Source organism: Lates calcarifer, unplaced genomic scaffold (assembly GCF_001640805.2).
Source record: "Lates calcarifer isolate ASB-BC8 unplaced genomic scaffold, TLL_Latcal_v3 _unitig_1631_quiver_445, whole genome shotgun sequence".
Taxonomy (NCBI): domain Eukaryota; kingdom Metazoa; phylum Chordata; class Actinopteri; family Centropomidae; genus Lates; species Lates calcarifer.
Genome location: NW_026115660.1, coordinates 232,501 through 251,577, shown reverse-complemented (window position 1 = coordinate 251,577; position 19,077 = coordinate 232,501). Strand labels below are relative to the sequence as shown.

Here is a 19,077-nt window from a genome sequence, read left to right as displayed (position 1 = left end):
CTCCTCGTTCTGGGTTTGACGTCAGCTCTGCCTTCACCTCCCGCTCTGTATCACTGCTGTACAGTTAATCATTCAGTCTTTTTACTTCATCATTCACTCGACTGGTTGATGACTGGATTGGCTGATTGACAGAAAATTTATTGGCAACTGGTTTAATAATCGATGAATCAGTTGTTTTTCTGAGCAGAGATGCCAAAAACTGTGCAGGACCCAGCTCCTGAAAAGTGGAAAACATGAAGAACAATTGATCCATTAATGGAGGAAATAATTGTCAGAATCCTCATTAATGAAGATGACTATAAATACCTGATTAATCATTTTGTTTCGAGATTCTAATGATTCATATCAGATGGAATGTTTTGGGGAGTGGACAGAGCAGGACATTTAAAGACGTCTCATTGGATTGTGGGAAATTGTGATTCTATTGTGTATATAATACAAATAACTATATTTTATCAAGTGTTGATAGTTGAGTAAATGTGTATGTGTGTTTGTACATGTGTGCTTTGATTGGCTCAGGCAGACGTTCTAATTTGTCACTGTAGTCGTGCGATAACAAAATACAAATCTCTGTGAAGCTTTTATTTGACCTTTAACCCTCAGTATTCGTAAACATCTCATCACATCCATGTGTCCCTGCTGCATGATAAAGGCTAATGTGGGCTGTTAGAGTGAGTTAAGACTTCAGGGCCAGCGAGTGCAGGAGTCTGGCTCTTTGAGGCCGAAGTGGGACAGAGACAGAATGAGACTCTACATCACTTTTAATGGAGGAGCTGACAGTGTGCAGCGAGTCAGTATCAGGGACCGGGTCCATTTCACAAAGTCACTTGTAAACGTTTTATATCCTCAGTGGGTGAGTTTATGGTGAGGTGGGGACATCATGTGTGATGAATGTCGGTGGAAATTCACTCACTTAAAGATGCAATAAATGCGGTTTTTATCACCTGGTAGAGTAAATGAACTGTGGCGTGCTGTGTGGGTGTGCGACTTTTACTGAGCAAACAGCTCCTGAATCAGTAAGATTAAGATATGAGAGTGAAAAATGTAAACTGACCCAGCACTTTATTAGGAACACCTGTGCACCTTATTCAGGAGAGAGGTCAGAGGAGATTGGACAGACTCGTTGGAGCTGACAGAACGTCTGTGGTAGCTCGGATAACCACTCCACGTCACCTGGTCTGATGGAGCTGGGTTTCTGCTGACGCAGCAGATGGTAGGGTCAGAATTCAGCTTTAATGTGTGTGAATCTATGGATTCAACCTGCTTTATGTCCACAGTCCAGGCTGGAAAGCCTGTGTTAGAGCAGAGAGGCAGAGCAGCTCTGTTGTTGTTGCTGTGGAAATAAAAAACTGTCTCCAAATGTTTATGATCGTTACAAGCAGGGATCTGTGTGTGGGACTATTCATGCTTTAACTGGATTTCATTACATTTTGTGTCCTGAACTGAAAACAGTTTTACCTACCCGATAGCTACAACTTATGCTGCCTCAAACACCTGCATACACACTGAATTACTGTAGTTTCATTCCCATACTTAGCTGTACAGAACAAGAGTCGTCGTTTATGAACAAGATTGATGATAAAACAACATGGCGTTCAGTGTTACGCCCCAGTCCAGCTGCACACACACCAAGCTAATGTCACCCTGTCACTGCTAATGAAGGAAATCAGGGTTTCTCTTTTCGTTTAAAGAAACCCAAACTCCCCTCCACGTTTATGAAATACCTGCAGACCCAGGCTGATGAAATCATGTCTTCCTTCAGAGGGACAGTTTGTGCAGTTTGTAAGTCTCTGATACTGAGTTAGTTTTGATTATTCCCACAGTGAGAATCACAGTTATTCCTTAAAGTGCCTTGATTGGGTTTTAATTGATTGCCATTAGAAATCCCAGCAGCGTCTCAGGCGTTACCCTGTTTATGTCAGGCTGTGTTTTTAAAATCAAACCGTGTCGTTTGGTGGCTTGGATCATGGGTGATGTGTGCAGATCTGTGACTTCTTTCTGTCGTGTGTTGGCTTCTTATATTTTACTCTTTGCTCTTGTCCTCTCAACACACTCAGAGCAGAGCTCTGGGTGTGATGGTAGCAGTCTGAGCAAAGTAACCCAGATGTCCTCCACCCAGCTCCTTCTGCAGGATCCTGAGGAATTCCCAGAGATGGGATAATTAATCTCCCCAGCACATTATGGTTTTACCCTGCGGTCTCCTTCCAGTTACCACTTATATGTGCAGTGTCATTCTTTTGGTCACTTCTCTGAGCTCATGACCAAGGCTGAGTGTTGGAACGTAGATCAAGTGGTAAAATAACAGCCTCACCATCCGCAGCCTGGCACAACAGTCCCATCTCCCCCTCAGTGGGAAGCAAAACCCTGAGAACTTGAACTCCTTCACTTGGGTAGCAATTCATTCTCAACCATTTACCAGCACAGTGCCATCGTTCTTCAGACCGGCAGTTTGATGACGAACTACACTCTCCATCTTCAGCGGCACCGGGACATGAATGTCTGAGAATCATGATTGATAATTTTCCATTTTTTGGAGATGTAAAATCTGTCTTTGTAATATTAAAACTGTTCAAACTCAGAAAAAGCATTATATTCATATTGTCATTACACAGTGCTTCGTTAGTCTCGTACGTTTCACACTCTCTCATACAGACTCACATCTTCTCACCAGACATTTTTACAGCTTCAGTATATTTGATTCTGGGAGAATGAATGTGCAGATGCTCTGTTTCAGATCCACTCCAGCCTTTTGTGGCTCCACTGGGAAGGTTTAAGGTTAAGTGCCTTGCTCAGAGACGCCACAGAAAGTAGCTGATGAGGGAGAAGAACCGTTCCCTGATTCTCCGGCTCTAAGTCAAGCTGTACGATCAGAAATGAATTCCACCGACCACACAGTAGTGGTCTGAGTCAGCAGAGGCGTCCCCACCCGTCACCTCGTGGTTGTTGAATGAATGAAAGCAGGTGATGCTTTTAGTGTTGCTTGGAGTTTCATCATCCCGTTGTTGCCCATTCAGGCTGATCCCTGGGTTAACACAATACAATAAAACATTCAAAGCCACGATTAAAATGTCATACATGCTGAAACCACAGCTAAACACACACACACAAAATATGCAGACACACCACACTGATGAAGAGCCCAGAATAACATCCTCTTCATCCTGCATGAAAGGTCCTGTTTTATTAAACAGATCCCCTCCTCCTCCTCCAGCCCACAGTCATCCAGCTCTGGGACCTTCGTGTGTTTAGAGAGCTCACACACTCACACTTTCACACACACACACACACACACCTTTGTGAAGCTGAGAAATTCCCCACCTTTTAATGGATGAGTGAAAGGACACAAGACACACAACACACACCCCTGTAGAGAGAGACAATGAAAGACAGAGGGAGTGAGAGTGAGACTGTGGATTCATCAGTTCATGTAAAATGTTATTCTTCAGCCTGTGTGTGTGTGTGTGTGTGTTTCTGTTGGAGGTGATACACTCACTGAGGGTTGGGAAAGTTCTCGGCCTTGTTGTGCACACAGTGTGTGTCTGTCTCTGAATGCATGTGCGATCATTTGTGAGTGTAAGAGTCTGTTATGTTGAAGTGGCTCCAACCTTGGGACAATCACTGCCATGGAAGTTGGTGTGTTTAAGTGTGTGTCCGTCCGTCCTCCAGGCGATGTTCACTCGCGGCTGCAGAATGGCCCTATTGTGGTCGATGGTCGTTAGCATGCTCTGTGTGTGTTTTGTTGTTTTTCCTTCCTCCTCTGCTGTTTCCTGAGTGTGTGTTTGTGTGTGGAGGAGATAGAGAGAGACACACACCGATCAGCCTCAGCTGTAGAGCTGGGAAGCAGTTGTACATGTTGAACATTATGTCAGTGTGAGTATGTTAGCGCTCTGATGTTAGCATTTAGCTCAAAGTGCTGCTGTGTGCAGCTTCGCAGAGCTGCTAGCATGACTGAGACTTTTAGAGCCCAGTGCCTTTGTTTTCTTTTCTCTCTGTCAGTAATTATGGACGAAGCAACAACATTTTTTCTCATGGTGAACATGACATTTCAGAGCTAATCACTTCCACTGTTGTCATGGTGGGGCCCCAGTAGAACCAGGCCAGTGACCCACGCTGGGCCCTGACCCTCGGTTTAAAGCAGTACATCCTCTGCAGTGACCCGCCATCTTGGCTCCAGCTGATATGTAAACCCTGCTCTGCTCAGCTGTCACGTCCTCCGGGACAGACACACTGATATTAGCCTGTCTGGGTGGTCTGGGCTCTGTCTGTCTGTCTGTCAGTCACTCAGCCATTTTTACACTTAGTATATCACAGTGTTGGTTTGGATTAATGTTAGAAGTTGACTGTGAGATGATACAGAGAGTTTGAGGTTAATAATGTTGGTGCTATTTCTGTTTCGGGTTAGTGAAAATTGGAATTATTGTAAAACCAGTTGCCAGTTTTAATGTTGTGGCTGTTCTGGTCTTTATACAGAAGCAGTGCGCTTTAAAACAGGAAGCACCGTCAGGGATCAGAGATACTGAATCCTTTCTCCACCACACTGAGCTCCACCGCTTCATCACCTGCTTCAGTTTGAAATAAACCACCTGCAGCTTGTAAAGTTTATCAAATCTGAATTTCAAACATCAACATGTTTGAGTCTAGACATGAGTTCATATGTGTAAATAGTCTTTTGATAGTTTACAGTCACACAGGATCACAGCCGGACCAGAGACCAGAGTCAGACTCCGTTCACAAGTATTAATCCAAATGTGAAGACAGTCACAGGTGGAGAGAGTGAAAGTGCATTTGATTTCATTTCCTCTGATGAAAAGTGTAGGTAACAGTTCATCTCTCCTAATGTACACAAGTAATTTAACACCAGTGTGGCTGAGATGTGTGATCACATGAATGAGATCAGACACTTATGTCATGAGTGTGATAACAGTTTAGGATGAATGTATCTTAATGTGATTTTAATACAGTACAGTGCTTATGAAACCTATCAGTGTTTAGAAAGGAGGCTTGGTGCTGCCAAATCAAACAGGCTGATAACCACCAGCTGCTATTAATCACCCGCTTAGATACCAATTCTTTATTTTCTGTTACTGTTGAATTTCAACACTGTCTCCATGATTAATGTCGTCCTTCTCAGTTTTTACTGTTTTTTTTTTGTATATTTTGTATAATTTTCTGCTTTTGAACTTTCACAAAGCTCGGACTAATAATGATAATGATAATGATATTAATAGTAATAATGATCGGAGGTACTGACTGACACGTTAACAATCAGATAAAACGTTATGTAAATTACATATTACATAAATTCACTGTCACTTTGGAGCTGGATGTTCTTCCAGTCTGTAACATCACAGTCTGTCTGATTTCATGGCTGCTGTCATGCTCAGGCTTATTTCTAAAATAACTCTCTCTCCTTTATTTACTCTCATTGTGTTGGAAAAAGAACAAAAGGCACGTACACACACACAAAATCACAGCCACCCAAAGAACATCTGTCTGTGTGCCTGTAGAAGCTGGCACACAAACAGCCCCCCTCCCCAACAGAAGCTCTATCAGACCACTATCAGACTCTATTGTATTATTGTGTTTGTCTAGCCTCCTAATTAATAACCTCTTATCAGGCCTGAGGCAACAATAAAGTATTTCTGCCAAGCCAAACGCTTCCTTCCCCTCTGTAACCATCTGAGTAAACCTGGGAGCTGGCGCCAAGCGACCCCAGCGCGACACACAGTAGACACACACCAACAAACACACACTTTTTACACGTGTTGAACCATGAAACTGTCCTCTGCAGTCTCTTAGGTTTCTTAAAGTTTTATAAACGTGCAGTAATTTTCATCCCTGAGTCAATGTTTGTACCATAACTCAGCTCTTTCTAACTTCACAATCTGTAATTATAACAACCTTATCCTTAAGATTAGTTTGTTGGTTACTGGAATAACCTCTGGCCTGTGGTTGGACGTCGTACTGTGAACACTGACCTTCAGTCACCTTTCACTCATTCAAACTCATTTTTTAAAAGAAATTATTGTTCAGACTGTATTGTTATTTCTTCAAATATGTCAGGAGAGTGTCTTAAAGGTAACTGCACCGAGCAGTCGCAACCAGAGCTCATAATGATGTCCGTTGTTGTTGTTGTTAAAGGGCAGAACACAATAAAGTAACTGAGCTCCCAAACAGAAATCTGAGCACGATGTCAACCTGAAAGAACAAAATAAAATAAGGTTTCAGTCCGATGATCCGGTCGTGTTGTGGCACTGCGGTGAAGTTTTTGCTTGCGTGTACACTTAAAGTCCTGCAGTCACTTTTGATAACCGTCTGCTGCCACTTTCCAGCTGCAAGACAGATGTGTTTAACTTATCTGTCCAAGTGCAATGCTGAAATTCACCCACTGATGCCAAAAAATCAGATGAACAAGGCAGAAAATATCCTGTGACATTAGTTTCCTACCTTGCTGTGTGTCTCAGAAACCAACATTTCCATATTCAGTACACACACCACAGACATATTTTACCTCAGACATTCATCTGCACGTGTTGCTTACTGTACAGTTTCCAAACGCAGCTCAGTTCTGTAGTCGTGTCCTTGGTTCCTCTGCATCACTGTCGGGTCCCTGCTGGGCTCTGCTTTGTCTATACAAGTATGAAAATAACAGGCTGGGACACGCACACGTACACAGTCCAGAATCACTGCATACACATGGAGAATAAACACACTGTACATCTTAACACGCACACACACACACACACACACATATGATAATGAAAGGCCTTGTTTTCAGTCATGTCCTCAGGGGAAAAGTTTATTTGACTTTCTGCAGGACAATGTAGTTGACATGAAGGACTTTATTTTAGATTCTATTGTTTCTTCTGCCCACTGCTGCAGGAGGCTGGAAGGTGTGTGTGTGTGTTTCTGTATGTGTGTGTGTCCCGCTCTCTCTCTGTGAGTCGATCCAGACTTACAGTATATTGGATTAAACACAAGAATGCTGCTGTTGCTGATGACACACTCCGCTCAGTGTTGTGCTTTGAGCAGATGTGGAGTCATTAATTGACACGTTAGCTTCTGAACATTTGTCAGTGATAGATGATATTCTCAGGAGCATGGAACTGAAGAATCTTGTTGAAGTTGGTGAACGACTTCATCTGTTTCTCCTGGTTTCCAGTGTTTGAGCTGATGTGTTGCAAAAGTTTGACGTCCCTGAATTCTGAGACATCTGTGTCGTGTTAAAGTGCATTTTGTTGAAGATGACATAATTAACATGGACAGCCTGCTTCAACATATAACTAAAGCGTTAGATAGGATTTAACTGGAGGGCTGGTCAGTACAGCAGAAGAAGAATGAAGAGCAGTACTGAAACATCAGGACTTTACTGTCTACCAGTGTACAGAGCCAGTTTTGTACTGAACTGAATGTGATGCAGAGCTGAACGTCAGGCTGTATAAACAGTGAGCTGTTGTACATTTAGTTTAGAAGCAGAGCAGTTTGCCACCTTTAGTCAAGAGGAACCCAGATTAACGACATCTCACACCTCATGAAAACTCTCTGGATGAATCCAGTTATTTTGTCCGACCTGACTGATCTCCACATGATGAAAGGGTTAAAGACTTTTCTTTACTTTGTGACCTCTTCACCTCTTAAACAACGTTCATGTGAAGGTTTGTTTGTTTCTGCGTTTCCATGGCGGGATGCATCTCTGAGATACACTTCATTTTTCTCGAAACACACCTGTAAAAGGTCAGGTATGTGTTGTGGTAGTGGTAACTATTAAACACACAGATTTAAAAGACAGCTTCAGACGCTCTGTGCTACTTTAAAAAACTGTGTGTGTGTGTCTGTCTGTATGTGTATTTATGGGGATAACAAAGGACTGTGTTACACAATACATCACTACACTAGTCCAAAAATCCACTGTAAAACTGTGTGTATCACACATCAGTATAATGATCTGTAGACTCAAATGTAATTTATCTTAATCTCCACATCACAACACAAAGAAAGTATTTTACAGTGAAGCACAGATACAGGCGTTCCCTGTAAAAGTCTCTAATCTTTGCATCTCTTTCACACTCACACACACACACTCACACACACACACACAGCACCTCAGGGTGTAGTTATGGCTAAGCGGAGTAATCTGGAAATGCTTTGGTTAATGCTGGAGAAGAATCTTATAATGAAAGCTGGTCTGTAGCTGAAGTGGTTTCATTCTCTGCTTCAAAACAGGAACAAATAAATAGTTTTAAACCCAAATGACTATTTAAAAGTTTTGAAATTCTTTAGTTTTTTCTTGTTGTAGTGAAAGAGTGGAGGCACGGCTCCGTTCTTTTACTCCTGGAGTCATATTTCTAACCTGCGCTGATCCTCTGCCTTCATACAGACCGATGATATGAGAGCATGAAGGTGGAGCTCTCCTTCATGGCAGGAAAATTCATCCACGTATCTACACAATATCCCCACCCATTCATACACACACACACACACACACACACACACACAGGCCATTCTTTGAACTGTACTGCACCACAGTCCTGGATCGTCTGACCGACTCCTCCGTCGCTGTCTCTATTGTTAGAGAGCTGATAAATTTCCACTCAGAGCTCAGAGTCTGACGAGTTCAGGCTCCGGAGTTTGTTTCAGTTTGAGCTCACACCCTTCACTGGAAACCGTCCAGTCTGTGATCAGGCTGTGATGCTGGGATGCTCCCATTTAGAAAAGCCTTGTGTTTCCTCCCTCTGTACTTGTGAGTACGTGTATATTACATGTACAGTATATGTGACTGTAGATTGCTTTCGAGCGCTCTGCTGATCTGCAACATAATTTGTGTTTTCCCTTCATTTTCTTCTGCACTTTCTCACCACCGTCCTCACCACACCAGGACTGTTTACTGTAAACCAGGCTGAACTGTTTCCTCTGGCATCAAGAAAAACAACTATTTTTTGATGTGTGGGAACATGAAAATCATTCAGAGGCAATCTGATGATACACACTATTTATTAAAAACATACCTGCACACACACACCAGGAACAACCGACTCTAAATCTACACACACATTGATTATTTGAGCAGAGGGAAACAATGGAGCTGAACTTAGCTGGGATCCAGACTCTAACCTGGGACGGTGTTTGAGGGAAAAGAGCAGCTGATGGAAACGCTCGTCTAACAGCTGTAATAAAAATAAAAAGCCACTTGTTTCTTACAACAGTCAAGTGGGAAAGTGTCACAGACTCTGCAGCCTTTGTGTCGTTTTAGTGCCTGACATTAAACTTTAGCAGGCAGGTCTGATTGTGTCTTTTGATTTGAGGAGCAGGAAGCAAATAAAGTTTCTCTGGGAAACAGAAAGAATTCAGTATATTTTTTTAAAAGTACAAGTTCAAGTTGTAAAGAACAGGAAATGGTTTTGTGTCATTTGGACAGACACACACCCAGATGTAGATAGAACACACAGCAGATTGTGTGTGTTTCTGTGTGTAGGTGTAAGAACTCTGTGAAGGCAGTTTTCTGTTAGGACGTCTGGTCCAGCTACGAATAGGACTGTCAATAATATGAGCAACCCTGGACTGAACTGGGGTCAGTTCATTAAGTGAAAATATTACTGAATGCATCTTTAAGTGTAGAGAGTTTAAATGTGAAAATGTTGCATTAAGTTGTGCGTATTTGTTCAGATCGGTGAAGTTATGTATGAATACTCCATATGAATCTACGACTGCTTACCTTTAATGTGTGTGAATGAGGGTGTGTGTGTGTGTGTGTGTGTGGAGGAGTGCAGGGTGTAGCTGGGATCAGTGTCGGAGCGATGGGAGATACGGAGGCAGTGGGAGGAGATTATCTCTCCTCCTCTGATACCTTATCACCACAGCAGATTCAAACCACAGATACACGACGGGGACACACACAGGTCTCACACAGAGCGAAGCAGCCTCTCTCTGTCTCTGCTGCCTCTCTGGCAGCTTACCAACCTGCATGTGAAGGTTTTATTTGAGGTTAGACTGATAGACTGGCTGGTATGTGACCTACAGTATCACTGCTCTCTCGGCATAATTTCATATTCACTTTGGTTTCTTCAAGAATGTTTTCATTCCTTTTTAATTTATTCTTTATTCAAAGGCCAAGTGATCAGTGGTTTCTCAGTGGCCACAGTGGCTGGCTGCTACATCTAAATGAGGTTCACCAGTCTGGATGTCACTGGAGAGTTTTAGTGTCACATGACTGTACGAATGCTTTGTCTGAGGCTTGTGTACGCTGACAAAAATAAAACTCTGCTGGCGGCTTGATGCCTAAATCTGAATATGGTTTAACTCTATAAAAGATATTAACTCTATAAAAATATCTGTACTGACCTTGGAAACCAGTTCCCAAGTGGCCCCTTAAACCCCACTTCACTGGTGTACTATTGGTTAATTGTGCTAAACTGACTTGTTACAGATGTTAAAACCACTAATGCAGGTCCTGTGTTATTGGCTCATCTGGTGCAGAGAGCCTGTGTCACTAACTGGAGCTGCAGGATCCAGGGGTTTTAGAGTCTGCTGATCCAGTTTGTAAAAATCTCTCTTTTAATCTGTCTCTTGTGTGTAGTACTGAATCGCTGGAGCTTTGAATGGGAACGTGGTGGCGACAGAGCAAATACACAATGGACAGAGGGTGAGAGTAGGGTGGGAGGGGTCAGAGGGGGCTCAAAGGTTGGTTCAGGGCCCCCCTATAATTCAACCATAGGTTAAAAGCAGTCATTGGTCGTTAAAACTGTAGCTGCGCTCCAGTCCGCTCCACCACCACGCTGACACATTTCTTTAGAAAAGAAATCTGGGCCGTGTCGTCCCCTAATACAATGATGCATATCCACTGAGCAGCCTTTGCTTCATTTCCCCCTATAGAAACCATTGTTTAAAGGAGCAACCACCACACCCTCAACATTTTAGTTGCATACAGTTATTCCATTGGCCTGCAGCGCTCCAGAGAAAACCTGGACGACAGCGTGTATTTTCTCTGTAGGATAAACATGAGGACATTCTGAGTTTTAATGAAACAAGCTGAGGATGAAGTTTAGAGTCATTTATTTAGAGCTAAATTAGTACTTAAGTGAATCGAGGTTTGGTACAGAACAGGTCTAGACTGTGGAATGAAACGATCTGATTCTCCTCTTCTGATGGAGCTGATCACTTTCTGACACTCGGCTTGTTTTTCCTGAAGGTCGCTGCAGCGCTGGGCCTTCACCTCCTCGTATTTCCTCATCCAGATGTTGGTCTCCTCTTTCTGGGGGGACGACAGTTCCCTGTCTTTCTTCATCCTCTCAGTGAGCTCCTTCGTGAAGTCCTGCTCCAGAGCCCTGCACTTTCTGCACTCATTCAGTTGTTCCTTCTCGAGGCCGAGCTGAGGTGAGGAGACGCTTCGCGATCTCTCCTCGAAGGGTCTCTCTGGAGGGCTGAGAGCTCCCTCTGGCTCTCCTGCAGCATCTCCTCCTTCCTCTTGAGCAGGTCCTGAGTCTTCTTCCCAGCCTCCAGAGCCTTTTGCAGCTCTTCTCTGGTCAGTCCTTTTTCTAACCCTCGTGTATATCTTAAAAAAAAGTTAATAGAGGACAAAAAAGCCGAGGTAAAAAAACTTCACCAAGGTAATTCTTTAACCAACATCAGTCCTGATCATAACGACTGAGTATTCAGTCATTATCAGTTTGTTTACATGATGAGACACAGTCATCTTCGTCACTTTGATGGATCAAAAATGCTGCCATGAGAGAGGACTCTTTACCTCGGTTTCTGGTTGTATCTCTGCTCCATACTGACTGATGTATGGGTGTTGTCTGTCGTCTTGGCAACGATCGAACACAGGCCTCTGTTGACTTGAGTTCTGATCAGTTGCTATGACGATGATGTGGATTAGATTTAAAACTTGTTCTATCAACATATACAAATGTATACACCAAACAAACAAACAAACTGTTGCAGCCACACATGAAATGAGATGTGGCTCCTTTTTAATGCAAAACAACAATAAAAACATCGACCAGAGTTAAATCCCAGTGAAGGGATGAAAAAAATGAGTGAATGAATGAAATCTGAATGAGCAGTTCATGTTCTTATTTTTAACTCTACCTCCATATATTCACAAGCTGACTTCACATTTATTGATATGTTTGTGTCAATAGGTTTTGCTGCTCTGATATTTTGTGTAGGATTTGATGGACTGCTGTGATGGCTGTGAGGATTCTAATGTTACTGTGTGATTGTTGACTTGATTCTGATTCTGACCTTTGCTGTAACACAGTTTAAGTAAACTAATAAAAACAGGACAATAGAGAAAGGAGAGAGTAAAACAAGCTAAAATAATGTGAATGTACAAGACTCTGCCAACATCAGGAGAGTTATTTTTTAAAAATAGTTTTCCAGTGTTGCTACTACCACACATGCTCACTGAGGACCTGAGAGTAAATCAGCACCTGTGCAGCAGAGAAATGAAGATTTAAATGAAGTCGTCTGTGGTGGAGGAAGTCGAGCTCAGTGGGAAATTATGAGACACAGTTATTGAACATTTTGATATTAGCAGTCAGTCTAATTTCTTTGGCTTTAAGTTTCATGTCTGTGAGTTTTCTGAAATCAGATCTGTCCCTCCATCACCTGAAGCATGAAAAGATAATAAACCTGTCGTCTCTCTAACAGAGGTTACAGACTGCAGCGTGCAGAAGAATGCACTTCAAAGTGGGTTTCTCCACTGAAAATCTCTGTAAGTCTTCCAAAAAGAATCAGAAGTGAAACAGGATCCTCTCTGTGCTTTCATTTATTTTCCCGTTTAGTTGCCAAAGCTGCTGTTTCTCTGCACACAGCGAGTTTAGCTTTGTGTGAAGCCGAGCTGTTAGCTCAGCTGATGGGGGGTTTGTGCTGCTCGTGCTCAGTGTGACAGCTGTCAGGAGGAATTTAGGCAGCTTTTCTTTAAGACGACTCCTCTCTATAGAAAACACAGAGAGAAGCAGAGGAGGGGGATGAAGATGAGGACCAAGAAGAGGTCGAGAACCTAGAAAAGCGAGGGGATACAAGTCTTGAAATTTAAGCTTCACACACATTCACGTCTTTGTCTTCGTATGAGGCGAAGTCGGGAGGGTCTGCTGGTGTGTGGTTGCCTCCCTGGCTGGTTGGTTGTTTTTTGCTCGGCTGGTCCCAGTGTTCCCACCACGTCCAGTGAATAGACGCTCCATTCAGCGCTCACTAAGACGCCTAATGAGGGGGGACTACTTTCTGTCTTACTCTGTGTGTGTGAGGCGGGGGGTGTGCGTTAGTTCGGTGGGTGGTGGAGTGAGTGAGCATGTGTGTGTTCACAGAAAATGTAAAAGTGTTTTTCTGAGCGTACTGAAAAGCTTCGATCTCTCAGGTTTTACAGCAGCACTGCTCTGAGGACGGGTACTTGCCTGGTCCTCTTTGGTCCAGATTTCTTGACTTGCAGTCACTGGATTTGCATGCAGACATTTCTGGTTCTGAGATGATGTATCATAGTGAATTTGTTTCTTCTTGTCACCGTGAGATGTAACAGTAACTCTTCTTTACCTGTATCATGAGAATTATTGAACTCTCTCTGTCGTTGCTCATTCAAATGATCACATCTGTCAAATTATATTTCAGTTTGACCCACACCCGCTCAGCAGACCGACATGTATCTCTGCTCTAAATCACACAGCACTCAGCCTTATCTCTGTGCCCAGATGCTGCAGTAGCCTGTAAATTTAGATTTTATTTTTCGTAGCGTCGCTGCACACCGGCCTTTACAGGTCCCCTCAGACTGATTGGAATTTCAGGCTGTTATGAGCTTCAGCCAGGACTGAAGACTTATCGACTGCTCAGGCCAACATATGGACTTCTGTGTTATTGCAATATGTCAGTACTGACTCACTGTCAGTAACTCAGGTTAGGGGCTCTCACTGGGTGAAGATTAGCTCTAGTGTGTCTGAATTCAGAATCAGTAAAGACGGGTTCAGATGGCTTCATCGTGGATCCGCCTACCTGAATACCTGTCAACCTCAGACTCTAAAAATCTCTCATCAAACTATCTATCCCTCCTCACTCTTATTAGTAAAGACTATGTTCCTATTCCTGGTTGTTTAAATGAATAAATGAAGCGGTCTATTTCTAGTCAGCTGGAGGTGGTCAGGGTGGATGCAGGACGTACAGAGTCCACTCCAGAGACCAGGGTCACATCCACAGTCCCGTCTGTGGGTTAGACAACAGAAGCTCTCTGGTCGGGGTTCAGGGAGAGATGGTGGTTTTGGTTTGATGTAGATAAACAGTTGTGTCTGAAGTCACTGTGGGTTGGGGTTAGGGTTTTTCTGATTGAAACCAGACCAGGATCTTTCACCAACAGTCACTATGACTGGATGTTGTTTTGCAGGATCAGATATTTTAGCAGGACAGTTGTCTGTGAACGTCTTACTGATATCAACATATCTGCACCTTGTCAAATACACAGATAAACAACACATCCTTATTACTTTAATATAAAATATGCTTTGGTCATAATAACAGTTTAGCTGAATATAAATGTCATTTCCAGGAGACGCAGCAGCAGATCAGAGCAGCTGCAGCTACTGAACACTGATCAAGTTAAATGAAGAGTTTCAGACAGACACATCGCTCTGCTGATCGCTTTGATTCAGATCAACATTAGGAGTTGGCCTCAGTATTTGGAGTGTGGTGGAGAACAGGAGCTACAGCTGCTCATTCAGTGTCACATACATTTAATGAACCTTTTACATCTCCAGCTGCAGCTGGAGAAGCAGATCAGATGTGATTAGACCACTTTCATTTATTTGTACTTATTCTACTTTACTTGCAAATGTTGAAAGGTAAACACAATAAGATGTGATAAGGGATTAGAAAGCATTTGGTTTTAAAACCCACATGCAGAAGGAAAAAACCAGTTGAGCTGAGGCACAGCTGCTTTTAATAATACAATCTAAACAAGGCAACAGAAAACACGTACGGTAAATACCTGATGACTAATGCAGCGTCCCTAACTGGCAACATGTGATGAATATGGGACCAAGTGTTGCCCTGTAATATGAACAACATCAGGTTTTGCCAAGACTCAGTCTGATCCTGCTCATAATCAGCCCGCAACAATAAACCTGATCGATGCTCGGCCTTTTTAAATGAGTCGCAGTTTTCAAAACTTCTGAAAGGTTGCCAGGAACCCTGCAGAGATCCCCCCTTTTCAGACTCAAGTTTGGATGTGACTGATGTTTTTTAAATAGGTAGCTGCAGGTTGCCTGGAGGTTTTTTTTTTTTTAAAGCTCGCACTCTAAAAGAAAAAAATCCTCCAGACTGGAGTTTGTTGAGGGAATAACAAACGCAGGGCTCCTGCTGGTCGGCTCTTTATACCCCACCCTTCCCCAAACCCCAAAGGCAGCGGCTGAGACATAAAAGCAGCCATCCATCTAACCAGACAGTGGCCATACATCACTACAGCACATGAGTGATTATATGGGCACACACACACACACATAGAGCTTTTAGAAATGTGCACAAAAACAGGTAGAAATGTGAAGTACACACACACTCGTGCTTTTCCCTGAGCAGAGGTCCCAGCGTCTCTCTGTGTGCAGCCTAATTATGTTGTTCCCTCACTCGAACAATAAGCAACCGTTTCCTTCTGGGCTTCTTCCAGGAACAGCTTCATTCCTGTGTTGGTGAAAAGGAAGAATGAAAAGAAAAGAATGACAGGAACAAAGTGTTAAAAGAAAAGAACATGTTCACGCTGCACCTGTAGTATCACTGCACCAGGTTCAGGACTGAGTCACTGTGGGATTCTGTTCTGCTCTGTTGGAAATTATGGAGATATTAATTGTTAAGTGAAATAATAACATTTTCTATATTGATCCTTCATGTGGAGCAGGGGTCGTGTCCACCTGATGAATGTAGGTCCAGTATTTAAGCTGTGACAGGAGTAATGTCATGATCCTGACAGACGCTCTGAATGTCTTGTTCTTGCAGATTAAACATTGTTTTACCTCACGCTCCAGTGTTTGTTGTGGTTGTAGATAGTGGCTGTTAGCTTCTATCTTGTCTTTAAATCAGGGCCGACACTGCCTGAGCCTCCAGCACATACACTGGATGTTGTGTTTTAAATGGATGTTTGTTCTTCGTGTCACGCAAACTGAGGCCTATATGAAAAATAAGTAACAGGCAGCAGGTGTGTTTTTAAAAGCCTTTTCTCTCTCAGTGTGGTTGAAGAGTGCGTAAGAATATGTGACTAACTTAAAGGATATGGGAGTTGTGTAAGAATCAAGGGGCCCATTTCCCATTCTTCTCTTTCCTTACGCTGCCATCTGGAAGTGGATGACATCAGCTCTTTTCCTCTTCCCAGAAACCCCCAGAGAGGGAGGATATTTCCTCGAGGCCTTGGACAGATAGAGAGGGAGAAGCAGTGATCAGAGACAGACAGAGATAGTTTCCTCTTCCCAGAATTCCTAGTACAGTGCAGCTCAGTTCCCACAATGCTGTTTGTTTGTCTTGACTCTCGGCTCTGGTCATCCTTCTGGAAAAACAAGATGTGCACTTGTCTCGGGCGCGGCTCTCACTCGACTTCAACGTCTTTCATCAGAAAATAAAAAACCGGTGTGTTCTTTCATCTCATCATACTTTCCCTCCCATGTAAGGTGATTTTAGGAGCTCGGGATAATGGAGCTGAACAGTGTTGTTGTAGCTCAGTGGACTGTGGTTTTGATGAAAGGTTGATTTTGGGTCAAGGCCGGTTCAGGACTCTGATAGAGAGCTGAGGTCCTGACTCGCTGCAGATGGCTCTCCTCTTCCTCTGCTGAAGGCTCTGGCCAAACAAAGGGCTGAAAATCACCTGCACCCAACCAACACTGCTCATGTGAACTCACATTATGACCAACAAAGGTCCTCAGGTGGGTCTGAACTGGGGACAGGTGCAGGTCCATGTAACTCCAGCCTCCCTGTTGACCTACATCTGCACAGTAGAAGCAAAGGAGACTGAACAAGTTTCATTTTTGTTCCTTTCAGGAGAAAAGCTTTGGAAAACTCACGCTGTTGTCCTGGATTCAAGAATTTTGTTTTGCTTTTCTGTGGAGAGTCTGACGTCTTCCATTTTGACTCTGAAGTCACATCTCTGAGCCATGAAATAGGCTGGAGGATCCACCTCTGGAACCCTAACGAGCAATGGGAATTAAACTGGAGCTTTGTTAGCAAATCCAGAGCCAGTCAACAGCACAGATAAACCCAACACAAAGCAACCATCAGAAGGACGGCTCTGGAATGAAACAGTGGAGCTTTAAAAACTCAAAATAATCTCATGTTATTCATCATGACATAGACCAGACTCCATAGAAATAAACAGAGATTTAAGAGGTTTATTTCAGAATGAAAATGTGACCAACCTGAAGAGGACAGTTACTGTCGTCCACAAAAAGTAAAAACGTCATGATGAATTTAACAGTTAAAGTTTGTAATGTGCTTTAAATTTCATTCTAGTAACTTATGATATTTAGATGTTTTTTTCAATAAGTATAACCTCCTGGCAGCAGGCCTGTATCCACTGCAGGTCCTGCCTGTCAGTGAACAAACCACTGCTGAATATATTACTGTCACTGCTGCAGTAAATTCCATCTAAATGAGCTTTTTATGTGTTTGACTCTGAATCAAGAATCCTGCAATAATTTCCTCCTCGGAAAGAAAAAACACCTAAAACTGAGTCATACACATCATGACTTACACAGGCTGCACTGACTGTACAACACTGACACCAGACATCCTTTAACTGCTATAGTTTCACATCCATCTGTTGGTAAAATGTTTTCACCTGAAACATTACTGATCCCTGCACGGAAAACAAGTCATTTCCTGCCCCAGAAATTCTTTGGATTTCTTTTGTTCCATCATCTCTCTGCTGAGATTTGTATGGAATTTACTCATGTCTCAAAGGAAGATGTGAGAAATCACATTTGATCAGTGTTTAAAGCTGTGTGATCGAAGTGTTTCAAATCCCTCCATCCTTCCAAACAGAAGAAAAAGAGCAAATAAGCAAATAAGTTAAAAAAACCTCCTCTCCCCAAGAAAAATGAGACTGTTAGTTATTTCACCAAATGTTTATGTTCAGAGACTGATTGTTGCTTTGTATTAACATGTAAGAAAATACAGTGATATATGAGATCACTGTTTATTTCCCATTTCCAAATGTTTCCCTAATCTTAAAGGAGCTATTTCTGACTTCTGTTATTGCTACACAGCGTTAGCATCAACAGCTGTTTATTTACCAGTTTAGATGAAACGCTGTGAGTTCAGATCAGACTTTATTCTGCTACTCACCATGAGCTGCCTCCAGTGGTGGAAATCATCATCAGCAACAAGGTTTTCCTTCTAGTTCTATCACTTCTTCTGCTAAAGTTAGCATGCTAAGTAGCCTGTCTCGTCTCTTTCTGATAGCATCTTAGCATCCAGACTGCTCTGAGGACGTAGCGATGCTCAGATCAGATGTGCATGTGTGTTAAAACAAGGTTTTGACTCTCATGCCAAGACGAGAGGAGATAATCCTGTCGTTCCAGGCAAATTCCTCAAAACATTTGTTTAGGTTTCAGTAACGGTGCCCCCTACAGGCCGTAGTAATTATGACAGCTATGGCAAAGACCAAGTTTAACCCAAACCATAACTTTTCATTATCCCTGACACCACTCTGAGTTCAGTATTTAAGATTAAAAGTAGAGATAGATTGTCGGACACACCATCAGAAACTTCTCATGTAGACGATTATCTACTCAGAAATGCCTGTTGTTCAACATCTGTGTTTTCTTTGTGGATGTTTTCTCCTCCACACATCAGTGAAGTCTGGCAGTGAGAGAGAAAAACTGTTTCCCCCCTGCAGCGTCAGATTTACTGTCAAGTTACTGCCCTCGCTTTCATCATTTCCATCCACCTGAGTACAAGCACATGTTGTGACCAAGAACCAACATATTTTACTTCCATGGAATATTATTTTTAACTAAAACAACAAATTAAATCTTCTTCAGAACAATACTGGAGACGTTTTTAACATTCTATCATGCTTCTGTTTTCTTCATCAAGTAGACACAGCTGCTCAATGAGGAG

At 42.7% G+C, this 19,077-nt stretch overlaps 2 protein-coding genes across 4 annotated transcripts in view; one reads left to right on the top strand and one right to left on the bottom strand.

Annotated features, from left to right (window-relative positions):
* dynlrb1 (dynein, light chain, roadblock-type 1) overlaps positions 1-19,077 on the bottom strand; it is a 231,357-nt gene that overhangs the window by 14,867 nt on the left and 197,413 nt on the right. Inside the window, exon 1 of one of the 3 annotated variants that reach the window (XM_051067378.1) lies at positions 12,374-12,383. The exons of the other annotated variants lie outside the window; for them this stretch is intronic. The gene's annotated coding sequence lies outside the window, so the exon portion shown is untranslated. Of the gene's footprint in view, positions 1-12,373; positions 12,384-19,077 lie in introns of those variants that run through there. 3 annotated transcript variants of the gene reach the window in all.
* si:dkey-49n23.1 (semaphorin-3D) overlaps positions 1-19,077 on the top strand; it is a 69,604-nt gene that overhangs the window by 3,404 nt on the left and 47,123 nt on the right.